The following is a 10,333-nucleotide window of genomic DNA, read 5'->3' as shown; positions in this document are numbered from 1 at the left end:
GAGGAGTCAGCTGGTCCCCGATCCCTTGGTCACGTTAACCTCAGATGCCAGCAAGAAGGGCTGGGGAGCCGTAGTGTCCCGACAACCGTTCCAGGGGTTGTGGAATCGGGAAGTGAGTGCAAGATCTTCAAACTTCAGAGAGCTGAAAGCAGTGGAAGAAGCTCTCTTGGCTGCGAGACACCTAGTCCAGGGCCATCATATCAAGGTCTACTCCGACAACGTGACGACAGTGGCTCACCTCAGACACCAAGGCGGCACAAGATCCAGGAGCCTAGAGGGGCTCTCAGGCCAAATAATTTCCTGGGCAGAAAAGCACCTTTCACTAACAGCAGTCCACCTAAAGGGGACGTCCAATCTTCAGGCAGACTTCTTGAGCAGAAGATGTATCCAGCCTGGCGAATGGAGTCTGAATGTAAGAATCTTTCAGAGGCTGGTGAACAGGTGGGGTCTTCCGGAGATGGATCTACTAGCATCGAGCAAAAATGCCCAGGTAGAGAACTACTCCCTGAACCCCAGGGACAGATCCATGGGGGTAGATGCCTTTGCCCCAAGTGAGAGTTTCGTCTGGCATACGCTTTCCCGCCGATTCCAATCCTTGCTGCAACCCTGAGGAAGATCCGAGAAGACCAAACCCAAACCATCCTGGTAGCTCTGCTATGGCCGAAGAGTTGCTGGTATTCTTTAATTACAGAGCTCCAGGTAGACGGGCCGCTCCTCCTTCCCTTGGAAGACGACCTCCTCCTGCAGGGCCCCCTACATCATCCAAACCTTCAGGGAATGAAGTTGGCGGCCTGGTTACTGAGACCCAGATCCTGAGGGCCAAGGGTCTATCAGAGGCAGTAATCGAAACCCTTCAGAAATCTCGGAAACCAGGCACCAATTCCATATACAACAAGATATGGAAACACTTTTCCTCATGGTGTCTGCCGGATTTGCCTGACCCAGAAAACCCTAACATCTCCCGTATCTTGGATTTCTTACAGAAGGGGCTTGAATTAAGCCTAAAGCCTAGCACACTGAAGGTACAGGTCTCGGCCTTAAGCTCTGTGTTTGACTGTGACTTGGCCAGTCTCAGGTGGATAAGAAGATTAATGACATCAGCCACTAGGCTACATCCAAAAAAACAGGTTGTCATTCCATCATGGGACTTGAATGTGGTGCTTAAAGGGCTCACTCAACCACTCTTTGAGCCCCTATCATCTTGTACTTCTCAGCTCCTCTCCTGTAAAACGGCTTTACTTGTAGCAATAACCTCAGCAAGGCGTATAGGAGAGCTCCAGGCTCTTTCAATTAGAGAGCCCTACCTAACCATTAGAGACGATTCCATAGTTCTCTCCCTTGATCCATCCTTTCTACCGAAGGTTGTGACTGACTTTCATAGGTCTCAGAATATAATTCTTCCCTCATTTTGTCAAAACCCAGCGAACTCTAAAGAGGAGGTGTTTTGTACGCTGGATGTAAGGCGCATAGTTCTTCACTACTTAGATTACACTAAATCCTACAGAATCGACCACAACCTGTTTATCCATGTGTGCGGTCCAAACAAAGGAAAGAAGGTGGCAAAGAACACCATTGCCAATTGGATCAAAAAGGCCATCTCTGAAGCATATCTGGCGCAGAACATCACACCCCCTACGGGGATCAAGGCTCATTCAACACGATCTACCTCTGCATCATGGGCTGAGAGGGCAGGCGCATCCTCAGAGCAGATCTGTAGGACAGCCACTTGGTCTTTGTTACATACCTTCACTAAACACTATAGGTTGGACCTAGTGTCCAACATGGATTTAGTCTTTGGCCGAAAGGTTCTTCAGGCCGTTGTCCCGCCCTACTGCAGTATAGGTTGTTATGCCTCCTGTCGTGGAAGGTTGCTAGAGAAAATAGAATTAGACTTATCGGTAATTCGGTTTCTAGAAACCTTCCACGACAGCACTATTTCCCTCCCTGTATTCTTGGACAAATTCTAAGAATCTAAAGGTAACCAGTGCTACGGTGTTCAGTTATAAGTCACTGGTGAGAGGGACCTTTTAACCTCTTGTGCTTCCTGTCCCCCATTAGGGCGTGGCGACAACCTCCTATGCTGTCATGGAAGGTTTCTAGAAACTGAATTACCGGTAAGTCTAATTCTATTTTCCAGCACATAGGGGTTCTTTATATGGAATCCACAAACTATTCTAAGAAAATCTACACTCCAGGAGGCAAATAGTGCTCTGTCTTTCCGTATGGCTAAGTAGTACAGCCACATATGGGGTATTGCCACATTCAGTAGAAATTGTGGGACAAATTTTTGCACTATTTTTACCCATTTCCCAGTGTGAAAATGTAAAACTTGGGACTAATACACAATCTTGGTGGTAAGAATGTAAATTATTTTATCTTCACTGCTCAATGGTATAAAAGTCTGTGACACACCTATGGTGTCAAAATAATCACTGCACCCCTAGATGAATTAATTGAGGTTTAGTTTGTAAAATGGGGTCACTTATGGGGGGGGTTCTACTGTTCTGGCACCTCAGGGGCTCTGTCAATGTAACATGACGGAAAAAATGAATAAACCAGCTCACCTGCCTTGGCTTAGTGGTGCGTGGAAGCACGAATTTCCGTGTAGTCTCACGTCCAAAGGTCCAATAAAAAAGTTTCAATTCAGCATGGCACCCTCAAACAAGTGCAGCAAAATCTGCATTGTAATTTGGCATTTCTTCCTTTCTGAGCTTTGCACTGTGCCTCCAAAGTAATTTTCAAACACATATGGGCTATCAGTGAACTCAGGAGAAATTGCACAACACATTTTGGGGTCCATTTTCTCCTGTTACCATTGTGAAAAAGCAAAATTTGGAGCGAAAAATTTTTTGCAGGAAAAATGTGATTTATTTTCATAGCTCTACGTTATAACCTCCTGTCAAGCACCTGGGGGATCAAGATGCTCAATGCAGTTTCCAAAATGGTGTCACTTGTGAGGGGTTTCCACTGTTTAGGCACATCAGAGGCTCTTCAAACACAACATGGCGTCCGCTAATTATTCCAGCAAATTTTACATTCAAAAAGGTAAATGGTGCTCCTTCCCTTTCAAGCCTTGCCATGTGCCCAAACAGAAGATATCCCCCTCATATGAGGTATTGGCATGCTCAGGAGAAATTGCAAAACAAATTGGATGGTCCATTTTCTCCCGTTACCCTTGCGAAAGTAAAAAAAAAATTAGGTCTAAAGGAAAAATTTTGTAAAAGAAAAGTAAATGTTTTCTTTTTGTTTTTTTTTAATCAGATTGTTATAATGAAAATGTGAATAAAAACTAACAAGTGAAAAACAACTGTATCACCATCCAAAATCCCCTCCCCCCCCCCCCCAACACCCCACACCCCCGCCCGGTCCACAAAAGAAATAAGAAAATTATACACAAAAAGCACAAATCTTATGAAAATATAAAATACATGCACATAGACACAGTGGATAACAATGTCGACCAAAATCAGCTATTAGACAAATAGGTTCGCTGCTGGCAGACCCGGGGTGTCCAGCCAACCAGCCCAAATTTGCTCAAATGTATTCGGTTGTCCCCTCTTAAGGTATATGGCTTTTTCTCTATAGAGTATATAGTTTAATTTATTGATGTATTCTGTCCGAGATGGCACCTTATCTGAAATCCAATGGTATGCTATCAGCTTCCTAGCAGCATAAAGCATTCTGGCAACTGCGGTTTGAAGGTATTCATCTCCCCCCACATCCTCCACATAACCCAAGACACAGACAATGGGATCTCTAGGGATATCCTGTCCTGTAGTCACATGGATCAAATTAAGGACCAGAATCCAAAATACCTGCAGGCAGGGGCACGTCCACAACATATGTAAGATATCAGCATTCTCGAGCGTACATTAGGGCACTGCGAATCCCTCCTCATCCCCATATCAAATAACCATTTAGGGGTTCTATAAACTCTATAAAGAATATACAATTGGGACAAACGATTGGGTTCACTAAGAGACAGCCTGGGGACCATCTGCAGAATAGATTCCCATTGATCCCCTGAAATGGCGCCCAACTGTTGCTCCCACTTCGCCAGCGCTCCTATCGGATGCTTCACCAAAACCATTGAAAGAAGTCCACCGTACACAAACGAGATTAAACCCCTAGTGGATGCCTGCAGCCCGAGCCTGCTGAAAATAGCATCCTAGTGTATAGATATGCTATTCATTTGGTCCTGCACTGTGTAGGCATGCCGCAACTGCAGATACTGGAAGAACATAGAGTGTTGGAGCGGAAAATCCCGTCTCAGTGTGTCAAAGGACTTAAAAACCCCATCCTCCACTAATTGCGACAGCCACCAGATACCTATTCGCCTCCATTGCGCAAAACCTTTAAGCGACCTCATTTGCGGCAAATACAGGTTATTCCAAATAGGGGAGTATTTTGTGAAACCCGTGATTCCTCTTAACTGTTTAATTTTATCCCACACTTTAATCATGAGAATGACCGTAGGATATCTAGACGCCCAAGGTCTAAATCTGCCCGCCTCTAAGTTGGATAACAGCGACCCCTGACCCACAAGAAACCGGAAAATCAACTGGCCCCCCGCTGTCTCCGCTGGGAAGCCCTCCATTCCCCCCGCCATGTGCTGACATTGAGAGGAGAGAAAGTAGAGCCATGGATTGGGCAGCGCCAGCCCCCCCTCCTCTTTAGATTTTTGTAAATGTTCCAATTTGATCCTTGCACCCTTTTTTAACCAAATAAGTTCTCTAAATATCGCATTAATTTTGTAAAACCTATTTTGAGGGAGCCAGACTGAGGAGTTGTGAAGAACATACAGAAGCTGCGGCATGATCACCATTTTCAGTTAGTTCACTCTCCCCACCACAGAAAGATGCAACTTAGCCCAGGCCTTAACCTTTCCCTTAATCCTGGCCATCAGTGGCGAGAGATTCAGATATTCAAAATCCATTAGTTTATTAGATATCATAATACCCAGATATTTGAAAGTCGTTACAACCGGCACCTGTGTGACGTTGATTGGGATCGGATCTAAAGGGAGAATTGCAGATTTTTCCCAGTTAATAACTAGTCCCGAGACAGCGCCAAAAGAATTAAGGAGCAGCATCACATTATGTAATGATCTATCAGGGTCAGCCAAGAACATAAGCAAGTAATCAGCATAGAGTGCTACCTTCTCCTCCTGTCCTCCGTATCTGAACCCCTCGATGCCCTTATCATATCTTATTCTGGAGGCCAGAGGCTCTATCGCTAAAGCAAAGAGTAGCGGGGACAGAGGGCAGCCCTGCCTTGTACCTCTATAAAGAGGAAAAGGGTCAGACAGTGATCCATTTGCTCGTATTCGTGCTTTTGGTTCGGATTAAAGCGCCTGATCCAGCTAATAAAACCCGGACCAAACCCCATACAGCGAAGTGTAGCCCAGAGGTAGGTCCACTCTACACTGTCAAATGCCTTGGCGGCATCCAGAGAGAGGACCACCCTCCCCCCCGCATTATCCGCCCTCACCTGCATGTTCAAATACAGTCGCCTAATATTTATGGCCGTAGACTTACGAGGCATGAAACCCGTCTGATCCGAATGTACTAACGATTCTACCACCTTCGAAAGTCGAGTGGCCAAAACCTTCGCCAGGAGCTTAATGTCCACTGTCAGGAGGGAAATGGGTCTATATGACGCCGGGAGTGTCGGGTCTTTGTCCTTTTTTGGCAGCACAGTAATAATAGCTTCCCGCATAGAAGATGGGAGAGCTCCAGAACTGAGACTATCATTGAATACAGCCAGCAAGGTAGGGAGTAGTACAGATTTATACTTTTTGTACACCTCAACTGGTAAGCCTTCCACCCCCGGCGCCTTACCATTGGACATAGATCCCAAAGCCTCTTCAAGCTCCCCCAAGTCCAGCGGCTCATCAAGCATACGTCTCGCCTCGTCAGTCAGACGTGGGAGTTTAGCGGGCCCCAAAAAGTTGTCAAGGTCTTCAGTCGAGGCCCTGGTGTGTGAGGAGTATAACTCGGTATAAAAAGTCTCCAAAATTCTCAAAATACCCGGTGTGTCATTGAAAAGTTGCCCACCCACATCCCGAAGGCCGGCTATAAACGAGGACCCCCCCCTGTGCTGAAGTTATAACCGAGAACAAATGACCAACACTCTCCGCATTTTCAAAATATTGAACTGACTGAAACATACGTTTTCGCTTCGCAGTTTCTAGCGTCATTTTAGTCACCTTCAACTGTGCCTCTTTTAGCCTTTTCTGACTGGCGAGAGTGAATCGCATGGAGAGAGCCTTTTCCGCATCCTCCAGCTCATGAAGTATAATCTGAGATTCTGCTCTGGAATTAGATTTAAGCTTTGAAATCTCACGTATATACATGCCCCGCAGGTATGCCTTCAGAGTCTCCCAAACAGTCAAACTAGATGCTGAACCCAAATTAAACCTGAGATGTTCCTGTATCTCAAAGCTAAAGCTATCATTCTTATCCACTAGCTGCAGCCAAAACGGATTAAGTCACCATAACGGTTTAGTTTTCAATCTATTATTCCCCCCCTTGATTGTAATGGACATGGGCGAGTGATCCGACACTGTTCTCGGCAAATAATTAACGTCTAAAATTTTTCTCAGCATCAAATCATCACCCATAGCCAAATCAATGCGTGACACTGAGACAAAGGTAGAGGAGAAGCATGAATATTGGTAGACATCAGGATTACGACTTCTCCATAAGTTAAGTCAGTCAGGGCTAGCTCATGTAACAAAACTCATAAAGGCGTACGATTACCTCCCGGTTTCAGGGGTGCATGATTCCCTCTATCCCAGTGGGAGTCCAAAACATTTTTAAAGTCCCCCACCAACATATAAGGGACCCCCGGAAAGTCCTTCAACATGGTATGAATTTTATATATAACTTTGCTACTATAAGGCGGGGGGATGTATATAGAAATGAGTATCATTATCTCAGCAAAGAGTTTGCAGAATAGAAAGATGAATTGCCCCTCCGTGTCCACCACCACCTGATTGCATGTAAACTGGGCACCTGAACAGACCAGTATGCTAACTCCCCGGGAGTATTGAGAGTACGTGGAATGATACCCATGATACCCATCCACCTCTTATTTAATATACCAAGTGTCTCAGGAGTAAGATGCGTCTCTTGTAAGCATACAACAGTTGGCTTCTGATCCATTATAAAGGAAAATATGGCCTGTCTTTTTACTGGGGACTTTAGCCCTCTAATATTCCAGCTAAGTATTTTAACGTCACCCATTCTCAAGTCGATATACAGTCGGTGCCAATATCCACCGTGTCATAGTAGAGCTTACATTGTTGTGCACAAAAATTACATAGGACCCGACAAACCCCTAGAACCCCCCCCCCCCCCCCCCCCGGACTCTCAACAACATGTCCCCCGGCAGTGCCAAGGGTATTTCAACCAAGGGCGATGTTATTCCCTTCCACATCAGTCAACGGGCGTTTCACTTCCTAACTGCTGCCCACACATAACAGGATGAGTCCCCACAGCACACGACAACCATCTACAGCAAAACGACAACATGTCGAGCAGTTTCCTGCAACAGAACCGAAAGTCAAGACACCAGACAGCGCAGAAGTGTCCAAAGTAGCAAATACATCATCAGCCGCATTCCCGGTCTTCCTCATCCTTCTTCAGCTGCTGTTCATTCAGATCCAGCCAGTCCATAGCATCTTTAACATCCAGAAAAAAGTGAATTTTGTTCCGGGCCTCGACCTGCAGCTTGGCCGGGAATATCATAGAATATGGGATACCTATGGCCCTTAGACGTTTTTTGATGTCCATAAATTTAGCTCTCATTCTTTGGACTTCTGGCGAGAAGTCAGGGTAACAAGAAACTCTGGAGCCATCAATAGAAAGGTCAGGATGTTCCCTAGAGTATCTAAGGATATTATCCCTGTCCCTATAGTGGAGAATTTTAGCCAAGATAGGCCTCGGTTGGTAACCAGGAGGAGGAGGGCGGGTAGGAACCCTGTGAGCACGTTCCACAGCATATAAATGAGTTAGATCAGTTCCTATTTTCTCCTTAATCCAGGCTTCGATAAAAACAGTAGGATTTTTGCCTTCATAACGTTCAGGCATGCCAACAATGCGGACGTTGTTCCGTCTAGACCTGTTCTCTAGGTCATCAGTTTTGGCCCACTCAGCAACCATATCTCTTTTAAGTTCTTTATGATGCTGCGCTGACTTAGACACAGTACCCTCCACAACTCCGACTCGTTTCTCAAGTTGCCCGGTTCTGTCTTTAACGGTGTGCAGTTCATGCCTCACATTTTGCATGGATTCTTGTAAATAACCCAGCTGAGTGAGCACAGAAGAAATAGCAGACCCACACTGCATAACTGCTGTCAGCACATCTTTGATAGTAGGTTCAGTTGGCATTTGCAGCTGCAGTGCTTCGAGCTGGCTTTTGTTATGCTCCACTAGTTCTCCCCAGCTGGCTGCAGCGTCCTCTCCCCTCTCTCCCACCTCCGGATCCATACCTTCACCTGCAGACTCCAGCTCTTCATCTGTCTCCTGGAGGGACTCGCGCTCTGCCTCCTCCACTCTGCCAAAGCGTCTCAGCCGGGCTGCCACCTCCCTGTTCCTGGCCTCACTGTCTGCAGCTGCTTCCTCCAGAGCACGCACTGTGTTAGCAGCGCCATCTTGGGACCCAGGCCCCAGCTCATTAGTCACTCTTCTCTGACCTTTTTTTCGCATGATTTAGGGCTAGAGGCTGAATGTCTCTGTCCAGCGGCACCCGCAGGTCTCAGGAATGCACACAGATTAGTTACTGAACGTGCTGTGGGGATATAATGGCAGTAATCAGTAGCTGTGTGTGGGAGCTCAGCAAACCCACGTCCTCCTCACATGCTGCTAGGCCACGCCCCCAGAAAAGTAAATGTTTACCGTATTTTCATCCTTTCCCATTCCAAAAATTCCAGTGAAACACCTGAAGCATTAATAAACTTCCTGAGTGTGGTTTTGAGCACCTTGAGGGGGGTGCAGTTTTTAGAATGGTGTCATTTTAGTATTTTCTGTCATATAGGCCCCTCAAAGTCACTTCAAATGTGAGTTCGTCCCTTAAAAAAATGGTTTTGAAAATTTCTTTGTAAAACTGAGAAATCACTGGTTAACTTTTAACCCTTATAACTTCCTACCAAAAAAAATTGTTTAAAAAATTGTGCAGATGTAAAGTAGACATATGTGAAATGTTATTTCTTCATCGCTTCATTGGGGGACACAGGTAACCATGGGTGTATGCTGCTGTCACTAGGAGGCTGACACTATGCAAAAAACAAAGGAAAATTAGCTCCTCAGTAGTATACACACCGACAGGTACCAAGTACCTCAGTTTAAGCTTAGTGTCTGTAAGAGGTGGACCTGGATCTAACCCCAGATCTGCAGTTCTTTCCTTTTCAGGTCTTGTGTTTTATTAATCTTTTCCCTTTTGTTTTTCAGATTCTTCAGCTTCAGTGTAACAGGGTGTAATGTCTCACCCTGTTTTCCCACATTATGCGACCGAGAGAGCAGTGTGGTGTCACCCACATCGCCGACTCTCGGACCCGCAGGCAGGACCTAATCCTCTGTCACCCTTAGGGGTGTTCCAGTTTGATTCCCGGTGGCCGATCCTTTGCCTTTTCCCCACCTCACCCTTCTCCTCGAAAAGGGCTGAGAGGAAGGCGGTGGTCACCTGTGGTGGCCTCCCACTTCTGGTAATGGGTTGACGCCGTCTTCTGCACCGTCCGGAGACGGTGCGCGAAGGAGGATCTTCATTCCCAGGACCCTCTCGCTCCCGAGGGCTCCTGATACGATCCTTATCTCTGAAGAGGAGCCAGACACACATAGCAGTATGTATGTCCCAAATCCCCCTGCAGCAGCACTCCCTCCATTACTAGTTCTTAGGCCCTTGCAGCCCTTCCCCCCTCCTCATAGGACTCTTATTTTCGCGACCCTTTTTTTTCTCTAGCGCGCGGTCCCCGACATTTTGCAGGCTTCTTGCCCTTCGGCCATTTTACGTCAGGGGCACGCCCCCCCCACCCGGCATATTTCCTAACAGCCCGCTCCTCTCGTCGTCCAGACACGCCCCTGCTTGGCGCGTTTATTCCCTGCTCACGTGCCCCAGTCAGTACGGACATGCCCCCTCCGGCGTGCCATCCTATTATCTCACTGTTTCTTTTTCCATCGCTGGGCACGCCCCCTATCTGCACGTCAGGCCTGGCGCCGGCGATTGGGCCATGTTTGGGTTGGACAAGCCCCCTCCGGCGTGTTAGCCTATCAGGCCGCATCTTTCATTTTCTTTTTTCGCTTTTCTACCCAATGGCAGGCGGCCCTTGGTCGGA

Source organism: Dendrobates tinctorius, unplaced genomic scaffold (assembly GCF_039654945.1).
Source record: "Dendrobates tinctorius isolate UK_male_01 unplaced genomic scaffold, ASM3965494v1 ptg000032l, whole genome shotgun sequence".
Classification (NCBI taxonomy): Eukaryota; Metazoa; Chordata; class Amphibia; order Anura; family Dendrobatidae; genus Dendrobates; species Dendrobates tinctorius.
Note: the sequence above shows the minus strand (reverse complement) of the source record.